This window comes from Odocoileus virginianus, chromosome 28 (genome assembly GCF_023699985.2).
Source record: "Odocoileus virginianus isolate 20LAN1187 ecotype Illinois chromosome 28, Ovbor_1.2, whole genome shotgun sequence".
Classification (NCBI taxonomy): Eukaryota; Metazoa; Chordata; class Mammalia; order Artiodactyla; family Cervidae; genus Odocoileus; species Odocoileus virginianus.
Genome location: NC_069701.1, coordinates 2,627,014 through 2,640,815, shown reverse-complemented (window position 1 = coordinate 2,640,815; position 13,802 = coordinate 2,627,014).

Here is a 13,802-nt window from a genome sequence, read left to right as displayed (position 1 = left end):
TTCAAATGACAAGCAGTTCAGGATAGTGATCTCTTACAAAAAGGAAACTGTACAAAGTGAGCCTACTATTTTCGGCTTTCTGACTGGAAGCAAGAAAGAGAACAAGAAGACAGAAGATTCAAAGGCCTGCAGAGTTCCTCTCGCGTCTTCAGCTCAGCACTGATCGTAGAGTGTGCCTGGGGCCAGGTAAAGAATTGCCAAAAAAAGACCAGGTAGGATAACCCCTGGGGCTGATACAGGGCTTGGGGTAGTTTGTGTTCTCATCAGCTGGATTGGACAAAACCTTCTAATACACCTGGAGGATACTCATAAGGGTATTGCTTCAGTAGAGAGAAAAAAATTCCCAAGGTTAAAGGTTGCTTTGGTACTACCCAAAATGGCTTAAGAACAAGCCATGAAGGAATCAAAGAGTTTCCAAGTAACTTTCCAAGTTTCCAAGTTTCTAAGTTTTCCAGAGTGAAAATCAAGAGTATTCACAAAAGTTAAAAAGTATCTAGCATGCAACAAGATAAAATCTACAATATCTTGATTCCAATAAAAATTAATTAGGCAAGTAAAGAAGCAAGAAAATACAAGCCACAATGAAGGGAGAAATTATCAATGAAAATATATACAAAAATGACAGAGATGATAAACTGAGTAGATAAAGACTTTAAAACAGTTGTTATAACTATAATTAATATAATTACCATTCATATGATAAAGAAGATAAAAGAAAGTATGATCCCAGTGATGTTTTTCATAGAAATTTATTTTTAAATTTCTATCATTTAAGCAAAGGAGCTACAGAAGCCAAAATGACTTCAGGGAGGAAAAAAAAAACAACTGTGTTGAAGGATTATACTATCTGATTTCAAGATTTTTTGTAAAGCTACAGTGATAGAATAGTATGGTATTGATATGAAAGCATTAGTCACTCAGTCATATCTGACTCTTTGCAATCCCCTGGACTGTAACTCACCAGTTCCTCTGTCCATGGGATTCACCAGGCAAGAATACATCCCGACCCATGGAGCAAATCTGGGTCTCCTGCACTGAAGGCAGATTCTTTACCATCTGAACCACCAGGTTCAAGGCTGAGAAGTAGATCAAAGGAACAGAATTAAAATGTGCCTATACAGTCATTTGATCTTTGACAAGTTGCTGAGGCAATTAGATGGAGCAAAGAAAATATTATCAACAATAATACAAATACATGTGAATATATAAAATAAAATAAACTTTAACCCTTACCTCATACCACATTCAGTAATTAACTAGAAATGAATCAGAGTCTTAAACATGAGATAAAATTATATGAGAAAAGGATAAGGGACCTTTGTTTAGCAAAAGTCCATCAATCCAGGAACAAAAAGCTTAAACTACAAAAGAAAAAAAATCAGTAAGTTAGACTTCAGCAAAATTTTAAAACTTTTGCTTTTCAAAAGATAGTTATGAAAGTGACCAAGCAGCCTAAACTTTACAGGAAATATTTTCAAGCATATATCAACAAAAGATTTGTACTTAGAGTCTATAATAAACTCCTACCACTCAATAATAAGACTTGGAATAATAAGACTTGGTTACTTCTTAACCAAAGAAGTATAAATGGCAAATAAGAGCATAATATTCAATAGAGATATATAAACTAAAAGCACAGTAAGATACTAGAACGCACACACAAGAAAGGCAAAAATTAAAAAGATCGATCACACAAAGTGTTGGTAAGATCGTAGAGCATCTGGAACTCTCATACTGTTGACAGAAATATAAAATGACTAAATAACTTAGGAAAATAGTTCAGCAGTTTAACACACCTTCTATATGATATAGCATTCCATTTCTAGGTACTTATCAAAAGAAATAAAAGCTCGCACATACATTTTTACTGGTAATATCTAAAAAGTGGAAACAGTCCAATGTCTAACCAACTGGTAAGTGGATACACAATGGGTGATATACCCATTCAATGAAACATTGCTCTGTAATAAAAGAACAGACTATGGACCTATATGTCAACATGGTTGAATCTCAAATAATTATGCTGAATGAAAGAAAGTAGACCAAAAAGAAGAAATACATAAGATATGATTCCACCTATATAAAATTCTAGAAAATGCAAACTAACATAACAGAAAGGAAATAAGTCATTATCTGTGGATAGTGGTGTTGCAGAGAAGGAGATGGATTACATAGAATCACAAGGAAGTTTTGGAGGTGATGAATATATCACTATCTTGGTTATAGTAAAAATTTCACAATTTATATGTATGTCACAATTCATGAAATTTGAATTTATATAGCTTATTATACATCAACCATGGTTCAAGAACAGTAAGGGAAATAAATCTAAAAATATAAGCAACAGCACTAATTTTGAAGTCAGTATTTTATTTGAGTTTGGATATGCTACTTATAGTTTCTGAATTTCGCTTTCCTCATTCATAAAGCAGAAGTGTTGACTGGGTTATATGACTTCTAAGGTCCTTTCAACTTTAAAACCCTAATTGTTCTATTTTATGTAACTATTATATCAGTTATAGTAGATTATATATTTCCTGCTTCTCCCCATGATCCATACCCAAGTGGCACTTCCTTATGAAATTATATTTATTGCTGCATTAAAGTTTGGCTTGGACTTTTGATTTACTTTAGCCAATGAATTATGATTGGGAATAAAATGATCAGAAGCTTTGGGAGTATGATTCTGCCTTATCTGTTATCCCCTTATGTGAGATGAGCAGGTCCATAATGAAAATGTAGAGCAAATCTACAGACATGTGCTGGATGTTAATGTAAGCCAGAAAGGAATTTTTGATTCTCTAAGTCTCTAAGCTATAAGGGACCTTTTGTAACCACAGGTAACATAGCTTAAGGTGACTGTTAACAGAAATTGGTATTTAGAAATGAGATGATGCCATGATATGTAAATTTATGAATATGTTGTACTGAATTAAGAATGTCAGGGAAATTGCTGTTGTAAGATAAAAAATGGTGATGCGAATTGTGCACATTTGGAAATATTTGGTAAAACTCAGTTGAGATAATTTTGTATCTCAAAATAAATATCTTAGATATTTACTAAGTAAATATTTTTACCTAGTAAACTTGACATTAGCAAAAGAACTTGAAAAGCAGAATGTTAGTATTATTAGTAAAAATGAATTACAGTTGACTCTTGGACAATATGGGGGCAATCCTTGTATAATTTAGTGTTGCCCCTCCTTTTTATCTGTAGCACCTCCACATTCTCTGCAACCAGGTAAAACTCCTGTGTGTACTTGTACACATGTTGTTTAAGGGCCAACTGTAGTTGCCTGTGCCAATTTTTCTATCTGACTGCAAACTCCATGAGGGCAGGTGGTATAAATCATTCATTTGAGAGGAAAGTGATGAGCTCAGGAAAAAAACAATGGTTTTCAAGCAGCACTTAAATATAGAAATTCTAGGATTTATAGAGTTGAGAAGGTGGAACTGATCCTATTTCCAACCAGTAAATGATAAAATGAAGACCTGGAGCAATTAAGGGTGATCAAGATTCAGCCTGTTAAACCATTACTATGTCAACCATGTGACCATAAATCAGTTTTATCAGTGATTGTTAAACTGTCATCTGTGTCCTTCTCATTATTAATGTTTTACCTTCAAAAGAAAAGCCTGCGAGTGACTTATGTTCACTGAGGCTACAGCCATATGTGCCATGCCTGACCTGTTGGCAGGTGTGTAATACGCGTTAAGTGGAGAACTGCTGACTGGCTGACTCCCTTCATGAGATAGTATGACCCATGATCACATATTCTCAGACAGAAGACCCCTTCTACGTTATTCTCCTGGCTTCTGGCACTTCTGCAGTCTTTCTTAATCAAAGGTTTCTGCCAACAGTACTGTCACCATGATGTAAATAAAGTGTATTACTTAGAATATTTCTTTTGTGAAATGCTAATGCCTTAAGCAAAAATAGATTCTGTTATCAAACTAGTTTAGAAAGCATTTAATTAAATAAAGTTACACATTTTTACTGAGTGCAGGGCAGGACTTCTCAGAGATTTAAAAATGCCAATGTAGATGGTAAATCTCCAAGAGGGAACATGACACATATTTGCAAACTTATCTGACCACGGAGCACTGTGTTTCCCTAGAGCATCTCATAGACTATATTCTATGGAAAACACATACAATTTAATATTTTATGGAGAAATATTCTAACACTGTTGGAAATATACATATAATATCTTTGCTGCTGACCAATTTTACTTCCTTTTCCTGTGAAAGTATACTTCCTCTTGAAGAAAGAAGTCGTTAGGGACAAAAATAAAAAATATTAAAATTTGCTTCCAGTCTTTTTCTGTGCATACTTACATGGCAAAAGGACTCAGATAATCAATGCATCCCTTGTCCCCCCATTCTGCCATGTTAATAGGTCAATTACAGCTTTCTCTCCAGCTGAGAAACTACCTTGTGCTGCCCTCAACACAGCAACATGTGGCCCCAGTTCAATGGCAAAGAAGCCAATCATGTCCTGTTGCTGGCACTATGCCTGCCACACCTCCTGAAAGCTATACATGAGCAAAGGGCCCTAAAAAAAGGCCCTGAAAAAATGTGGGAACAGTGTCCATCTTCCTTATTCTCTCTTCCTTTTCTGTGCTTCCCCCTCCTTTTCTGTTCCTGTCACTTACCCAGTGACTTCAAATTATATCATTGCCTGTTGCTCCATCAATCATTATTCCCCTTGATTCCCTGTTAGCTAATCTTCTCAATTTTCTCCAGAATCTGCTTCATGCTTTCACATCTTCCTGAGCCTGTTCTTATTGCTTCTTCCCCCAAATGTCCCTTATCTCTGCATATATCAGTTTAGTTCAGTCTCTCCGTCGAGAGACTTTGCGATCCCATGGACTGTCGCACACCAGACTTCCCTGTCCATCACCAACTCACGGAGCTTGCTCAAACTCATGTCCATCGAGTCGGTGATGGCATCCAAACATCTCATCCTCTGTCATCCCCTTCTCCTCCTGCCCACAATCTTTCCCAGCATCAGGGTCTTTTCAAATGAGTCAGCTCTTCACATCAGGTGGCCAAAGTATTGGAGTTTCATCTTCAGCATCAGTCCTTCCAATGAACACCCAGGACTTATCTCCTTTAGGATGGACTGGTTGGATCTCTTTGTAGTCCAAGGGACTTTCAAGAGTCCTCTCCAACACCACAGTTCAAAATCATCAATTCTTCGGCACTCAGCTTTTTTATAGTCCAACTCTCATATCCATACATGACTACCGGAAAAACCATAGCCTTGACTAGACAGGCCTTTGTCAGCAAAGTAATGTCTCTGCATATGTAAGTCTGCTTATTCTTCAAGGTCCATTTCACATGCTCTCTTCTCTTTGCTTATCTAACTCTATTGAGCTCTTTGCCCTGCGAATATCTATAGCACTTAATTTACACTCTAGTCTCTGCACACTGCACTTTCTTTCATATGGTACAGTTATTTAGGTCCATGTGGATTTCTTCTGGACTGTAAATTCCATGACGGTGAGTGATACAACTTGCTCTTTGGCTCCTTCTAACACCATTTCCTCACCTAGAATATGTTTCTGAAAACACTGATGTATAAGAGACTCCTGATAAAAAATATAACCCTTACATTGAAACTGAATAGCTCTATCCTGATTGAGCAAGCAATAGTACATAGACTGAATACCTCTTTAACTTCCCCAGAAAGAATCTATTTAAAATAAATATAAATCCCACTGTTGGGCATACACACAGAGGAAACCAGAATTGAAAGGGACACGTGTACCCCAATGTTCATCACAGCACTGCTTATAATAGCCAGGACATGGAAGCAACCTAGATGTCCATCGACAGATGAATGGATAAGAAAGCTGTGGTACCTAAACACAATGGAATATTACTCAGCCATTAAAAATGCATTTGAATCAGTTCTAATGAGGTGGATGAAACTGGAGCCTATTATATAGAGTGAAGTAAGCCAGAAAGAAAAACACCAATACAGTATACAAATGCATATATATGGAATTTAGAAAGATGGTAACGATGACCCTATATGTGAGACAGCAAAAGAGACACAGATGTAAAGAACAGTTTTTTGGACTCTGTGGGAGAAGGTGAAGGTGGGATGATCTGAGAGAACAGCACTGAAACATGTATATTATCAAGTGTGAAACAGATCTCCAGTCCAGGTTCGATGCATGAGACAAGTGCTCGGGGCTGGTGCACTGGGATGACCCAGAGGGATGGGGTGGGGAGGGAGGTGGGAGGGGGATTCAGGGCACATCTACACCCGTGGTGGATTCATGTCAATGTATGGCAAAACCCACTACAATACTGTAAAGTAATTAGCCTCCAATTAAAATAAATAAATTAAATAAATAAAATATATTAGTATTAGGGCTTTCCTGGCTGTCCAGTGGTAAAGAATCCTCCTGCCAATTCAGGAGACATCAGCCTGATCCCTAGGTCAGAAGACCCCCTGGAGAAGGAACTGGCAACCCACTCCAGTATTCTTGCCTGGAGAATCCCATGGACAGAGGGGCCTGGAAGGCTACAGTCCAGGGTGTCACAAAGAGTTGGACACAACTTAGCCACTAAGCAACAAGTTATCAGTAATCAATATAGATTTTTTAAGGACTCATAGGGAAGATTTATGTGACACATTTTTAAAGTCCCTGTCTGCACATCACGCATTAATTTCCCGCAGACAAGCTGTATCTAAGAGCTCTTCATCAGTCCTTCTCTCAGAGCCAGGGACAATGGCCTTTAGCTTTTTCATTTCAAGACCATTCCCTCAGACCTTAACTGTCTTGCTCTTTTTTAATACAGAGCAAATTATCTTTCTTCTGTCTCAGAAGACTTAAAAGAGTTGGGCATGATCTCTATTGTCAAGTCCTCTCCTTCAATCCTCTTTTAAGTGCAAGTGTTAGTCGTTCAGTCATGTCCGACTCTTTGCAACCTCATGGACTGTAGTCAGCCAGGCTCCTCTGTCCATGGGATTCTCCAGGCAAGAATACTGGAGTTAGTTGCCATTTCCTTCTCCAGGGGGTCTTCCTGACCCAGGGATTGAACCTGGGTCTCCAGTGTTACAGGCAGATTCAATACACTTCCCAAATAGTACATGACAGCTTCCCAAATAGTACATTTTTATAGTATCCCTGCTATTAATTCATGGCTTCTTCTCAGTCCCATTTGGTTATTTTATTTCTTCCCCCTGGCTTCTAATGTTATGGCCACAAGGAATCAGTCACTGGATATTTTATCACCACTCTCTACATTTGTTAGTGACCTTGTCCAGACCAACAGCATGGATGACATATGTATCTTAAGCACTCTTATATTTACATTCCAGCCCAATTTTTTCTCCAAAATCTAATTTTCTACATTCAACTTTCTAATCAACATCTCTGCTTGATTGGTTAATACATGTCTGCAAACTGAATTAATATTTTTTTAACAGTATATGCTGCTGCTGCTGCTAAGTCACTTCAGTCGTGTCCGACTCTGTGCGACCCCATAGACAGCAGCCCACCAGGCTCCCCCGTCCCTGGGATTCTCCAAGCAAGAACACTGGAGTGGGTTGCGTTTTCCTTCTCCAATGCATGAAAGTGAAAAGTGAAAGTGAAGTCGATCAGCCGTGTCCTACTCTTAGCAACCCCATGGACTGTAACCCACCAGGCTCCTGCGTCCATGGGATTTTCCAGGCAAGAGTACTGGAGTGAGGTGCCATTGCCTTCTCCATTAACTGTATACAGATATTATCAATTTGCAATTTAAAGGAGAAATTATAAGGAGAAGTTTGACTAGCCTTACTATACACTACTCTCATGCCTGGACTTTTTCAAATCATCGTTTTCTTGAGTTATAATTTATATACAGTAAAGTATACATGCAGTATGTATAGTCTATAATATTTGACTGTTGTAAACATCAACCCACTTCCAAGAATATGGACTACTCCTACCCCGATGGTAAGTTCTGTTATGCCATTGTCTACTAATGTCATTCATCTGCTCATGAGTCAATCATCGCCCTAATTTCTACTCCTGTATTTGTTTGACCTATTTATGTGCTTCTTATTTGTGACATAACATGATATATATTTTTCTGAGTCTAGTATTTTCACTCAACATAATGGTTTTGACATTCACCCTTTTTGTTGTATGTATCAGTTGTTTGCTCTTTCTATTTGCTGAGAATATTCTATTTACAAATATACCACACTATTTTTATCAATTCACCTTTTGATGGAAGTCTATTTCCAGTTTGAAATTATTAAGAATAAAGGTGCTATAAACATTCTTAAGCAAGTGATTTTGTAGAAAACTTATTTTATTTCTCTCAGTAAAAACCAAGAAATGAAATTTAAATTCACATTTCTCTGATGTCTTACGATATTGACAACTTTTCATGTGATTTTTTTGTTATTCATATGTTATCTGTTGTGGAAAGTCCAAGTCTTGCCCATTTTGATTGGATTGCTTGTTCTTTGATATTTTATCTGTAGAAATTCTTAATATATTCACAGTGTGAATCCTTTGTCAGAGAGACAGGCTGAAGATAATTTATAGGCTTATTTGCTCTTTATTTCCTTAATGGTGCATTTTGATGACCAAATATAACTTTTATGTTATCTGCTGTATCTTTGTTATAGCACTTTTTGTGAAGGTATAAATACATTAAGAAATACACCATTTTCATGAAATGGAAGACTGAATATTGTTAAGGTGTCTGTTCACTGTATTATTCTATAGATTCAAAGTAATACCAGTGCAAAGTATGGCAGAGATTTTGAAGTAATTGACATTCTAATTCTAAAATTTTATAAGAAAATGCCACATACCTATAAGTGTTAGGCTAAGTGTGAGACAAAAGAACTAGTTTAAATTACATATACTATTTTTTTAAAAAGACTTCCTATAAAACCAGTAATCAAGTCAGTATGATATTTGCATAAAGGTAGAAAACAGATCATGGTACATCACAGAATCCATATCTATTAATAGACGAATATGTTAATTGCTTTAATTAGAATTCCAGTGTATTAAATGAGGAAAGAAAAGGATTTTGAACAAGTAGTGCTAGAAAAATTAGATGCACATAAGGAAGAAAAACAAAAGAAAGAACCTTGATCACATTCCATTCTCAAAAATTGTTTTAAAATGAATAATAAAGCTAAACTTAAAATATGGAAGAAAAATGTTTCTATAAGGAAATAAGAGAAAATCTTATTGACCTCTGAAGTAAGCAAAATTTTCTTGGACAGAATCCTTCACTCCTTAAAATTCTTCCTAGATTATTGAATGAAGGAGTCGATTCATTCAACTGAGCTCATTTGCCAATGTAGGAAGAAAGGTATAAAATGTGACCTGTCAGAGAACACAAAGAGAATACTTGGATAAATTTAGACTTTGGAGGGATTGATTACCTAAAATTGGGAAGAAAATGATTTTGAGTAGAAGATACTGTCTCATTACGGTGCATGAAAAGACAACCCTCTTATTTGTAATTTGCATCTTGTCGTATGAATAGTTACCCTGTGGTGACCACTGTACTGTGCACACCTAGAGGACTAGTCTGCATCCATATGGATGCGATTTCCTGGAAAAAGAGGGTATTTTCTGGTGTCAGTTCTCTGGTAAAAGATGGGTCTTTGGATAGAAGAGAGGAACCTCGAGGGATGGTGAATTTTCCACTTCTCTTGGATTAAATGTAGACCAATAACTTACCAAGAATGAAAAGTACCTGCAGAATGGCCACTATTAAAAAGTCGACATGTGACAAATGCTGGAGAGGATATGGAGAAAGGGGAACTGCTACACTGTTGGTGGGAATGTAAATTGGTACAGCCACAATGGAGAACAGCATGAGATTCCTTAAAAACTAAGACTAGAGTTGTCTTCAGATGCAGCAACCTCACTCCTGAGCATATAGCCACACAAAACTATAGCTGGAAAACATACATGCAGCCCTATATTCACAGCAGCAATATTTACCATAGCCAAGACAAAGAAACAACCTAAATGCCTATCAACAAATGAATGAATGAAGAAGATGTGAAATCTATATCTATATCTATATCTATAATGGAATATTACTCAGCCATAAAAAGGAATATGGTGAACTGTGGTGTTGGAGAAGACTCTTGAGTGTCGCTTGGACTGCAAGGAGCTCAAACCTGTCAATCCTAAAGGAAAAAGCTGACTCATTAGAAAAGACCCTGATGCTGGGAAAGATTGAAGGCAGGAGGACAAAGTGACAACAGGAGATGAGATGATTGGCTGGGCATCACCAACTCAATAGACATGAGTGTGAACAAACTCCAGGAAATGGTGAAGGACAAGGAAGCCTGGCGTGCTGCAGTCCATGGGGTCACATGACTGAGAAACTGAACCAACAACAATAAAATGAATGAAATAATGTCACATGCTGCAACACAGATGAACCTAGAGATGTTCATTCTAAGCAAAATAAATCAGAAAAAGAAGACAAATATCATATGATACCATTTATATGTAGAATCTAAAATACCACACAAATGAACTTATATGTGACATGGGAATAGACTCATAAATGTATAGAATAGACTTGCTGTTACCAAAGGAGGGAGTGGGTGTGCATTTGGTGTTCAGTACTAGCAGATGCAAGCTATTATACACTGAATGGATAAGCAGCAAGGTCCTACCATATAGCACAGGAAATCATATTCAATATCCAGTAATAAATCATAAAAACAAACCAAAAAACAAATGGCAAGTACCTGGCACATGGTCCTTCATTTAAGTCTTTGCAGCCTTTGGAAGACACAATTAATGTAACATGCACTCTTTCCCACTGAGCTCAGAGATAGATTCAGAAATTTTATCCCACACCAATGACTCAAACAACCTATTTATTAGACTTGGCTCATAAAAAAACAGTCAGGGACATTCCTGGTCTAAATGACTAGAAGAGGTATCCTAAGTGGTACTTTTTATTTGTTAGGTGAAGTCCATCTGGGAATAGGGAAAAAGACACAGAGAAGATTTTGCTTCTTTTTTGGGTTCCACATGAATGGTACAAAGACTTCAAGCTCAGGAAAATAGCTTACAACATGCAATGGCAGATTTTCCAAATTTCCAAATTTCTGGATTTTTTGGCTTTTCATTATCACCTAGATTTTTTAAATTTTGCATTTTGACTCTGCCCATGAGATCCCTCTCCCATCTTCCTTCTGCCTTCCTAAGAAAACCTTTTGTTCCTCGACCCGATCTGTTTCATACTGCTTTGTACATCTGGGAAGTTTCAGGGATTGAGTCATGATCAGTCCAAGAAAATTATGCAGGGTCCCGTTTACATCACCAGTGACTATCACACAGCATATATGTGCATGTGATGTAGTGCTGGCCAATGAGAAACACATGACAATCTGGAAAGACTCCCTTGCTCTTTAAAAGGAGTATGTGAGAAAGGTAGTCCTTCTGTTCCTCTGGGCATCATGATGTCTGGAAATAACTTCCAAAATTGGTGCAGTCATCTTGCAACTCTAAGTGGCACCAGCCTTAAGAGGATGGTGGAGCAAGAAGATTGAAACTTGATTTCATCATTGAATCCCTCATCAAGTGGTGCTGTATATTGTCCTTTCTCTGACTTCTTGATATAGTCCCATAGAAGTACGTCAACTTGAGTAGAATGTTGTCATCATTTGCTGTAAAAGGCTTTCTGTTGTTGTTTAAAAAAAATTCTCAGCCCTTCCCCATTTCAACAGATAGACTATGAGTAACATATGAAAAGGGTTTTGGCCCTTGCTTAATCTGAGTTAAAAGTAGAGTAGAAAAGCTCTGTGCCCTGCTGTACCCATCCTCAATTTCCCCAGAGAGAGTACGAACTTTGGAGAGTTTTGAGTTTTATTTTAATTAAGGAAGACATCATTTCTGCTCAGACCTTCAAATCACACTAACGAGATTATTTTCTGGTAATCAAGCACTTCTACAAGGAACCATTCCACTCAGCAACACATAAGAGGAAGAAACTAAGGCTACTTAGATGCCTGCTGACTTGGTGGGTACTTACACAGCAATGGAGAGGCGACTTCATTGAACAATGATGACCACATCCCAGGAACTCATTTCTGTATTTGCTTTTCTATTTTAGAAGTTGAGGCACATTTAGGAGGCAAGATGGCTTTGATTTTAAGCCTTCTTTTTTGATGCTAGTCACTTAATGGCCTTTTCTCCTTCTGGGCTGAGGTTTTCCACATTTGGTGTCTGCCTTCTTTTTGACTAAATAAATCAGAGCCAGAATCCTTTTCCCATCTGCCCCGAGTTAACCACTGAGTTTTCAGAGCAATCTCATGGAGATGGAACAAGAACAAGAATGTGGTCCTCGGTTGATGATGATGTAGAGGCCAAGGAACTGTAAACTTAGTGGCGGGAGAAACAGCTGGGTCAAGGCTGCGCCATGAATATCCGGAGGGCCCCAGTGGACCCCACACTGCTTGTCCTCTGCGAAACTCTGGTGTCACAACATCAGAACATGTCAATACATGCTAAGGTTAATCCCTTCACATACTGTATCACTGATTTTGGCCCTGTAGAGCCTTCAACTCAGCGTTTCACTTACAATGACGGTGCTCATCTTTGGACACTGAGTATGTACCAGACACTGCGCTACCTGCCTTGCAGATGACAGTCCTCACAGCTCTCATGCATAGGAGGGATTACACTTACTTTTCTCATGAAGAAACTAAGAAAAGCAGTATTCCGTACCTAGTCTCATATTACCTAAGTGGCATAGCCTAGACTTTATCCTAAACCAACTCTCTTAATCATCACACTTGTTTCTCTCTTTGTTTGGCATGCCTCTCCCAAGTACATGCTCCTCTAGTACTTGGGCCCAATAATTACCTCAGACCAGGTGTACATACAAGTGTTCAACAAACTGCTATTGTTATTAGTGTGGAATAATAAGAGCTTCAGAACCTGGGTTGGGTGGTCTCGTCTCTGTGAGGTGGGTACCTCCAGTTGAGGCCAGCAGTTCCCACCAGACTCAGAGGTTTCAGTTATACACGCGGGAGATGTGGTCTCCGGATCCCGTGGCAGGAGTCAGGGCTCCTGGTCGTGTTCAGGTCAGCACCCCAGCTCCACCGTAACTCCTGAGCAACTCGGGTGTCACCCAGCTGCTCTGGGCCACAAGGGAAGCCCAAGAATCCTGGAGTGGATAGCCTATCCCTTCTGGATCTTCCCGACCCAGAAATCAAACCGGGGTCTCCTGAACTGCAGGTGAATTCCTTACCAGCTGAGCTATCAGGGAAGCCCATGAATAATACAAGCAAAAGCAATTTTGTTGATCCAGAAATAGGTACTAGCTGAGTGACTTTTATCTATTAGTTAAATATGACACTTAACTCAAATTATTTAAACTATATTCTTAGTCAAGCTGGGCCTAAGATTTGGTGACTGTAATAGCTGTTTAGTCAAACTGCCCTTGATAACAGGCTTGACTGTATTTGTGCTTTGGCCATAGAAAAGAACACAAACTGACCAGTTGAAATACATCATCTTATTATAGTGTTTTTAAAAAGTAAGATAACCTTGGGGCTCTATTGTTGGAAATTCATGCACATTATTTTTATTAGTGTATATCAACAACTAGATTCTTAGGTTCATGTCAGCTAGTCCTACATGATGAGATTTTTGGAGGCAAAAACCATATTTGATTTGTCTCAGTTTCTACAAGAATTGACACAATGACTGGAAAATAGCAAGTATTCAATTAATATTTGTTAAATTGTAGGGGGAAGAGATAAATTAGGAGTTGAAGATTAACAGATACAA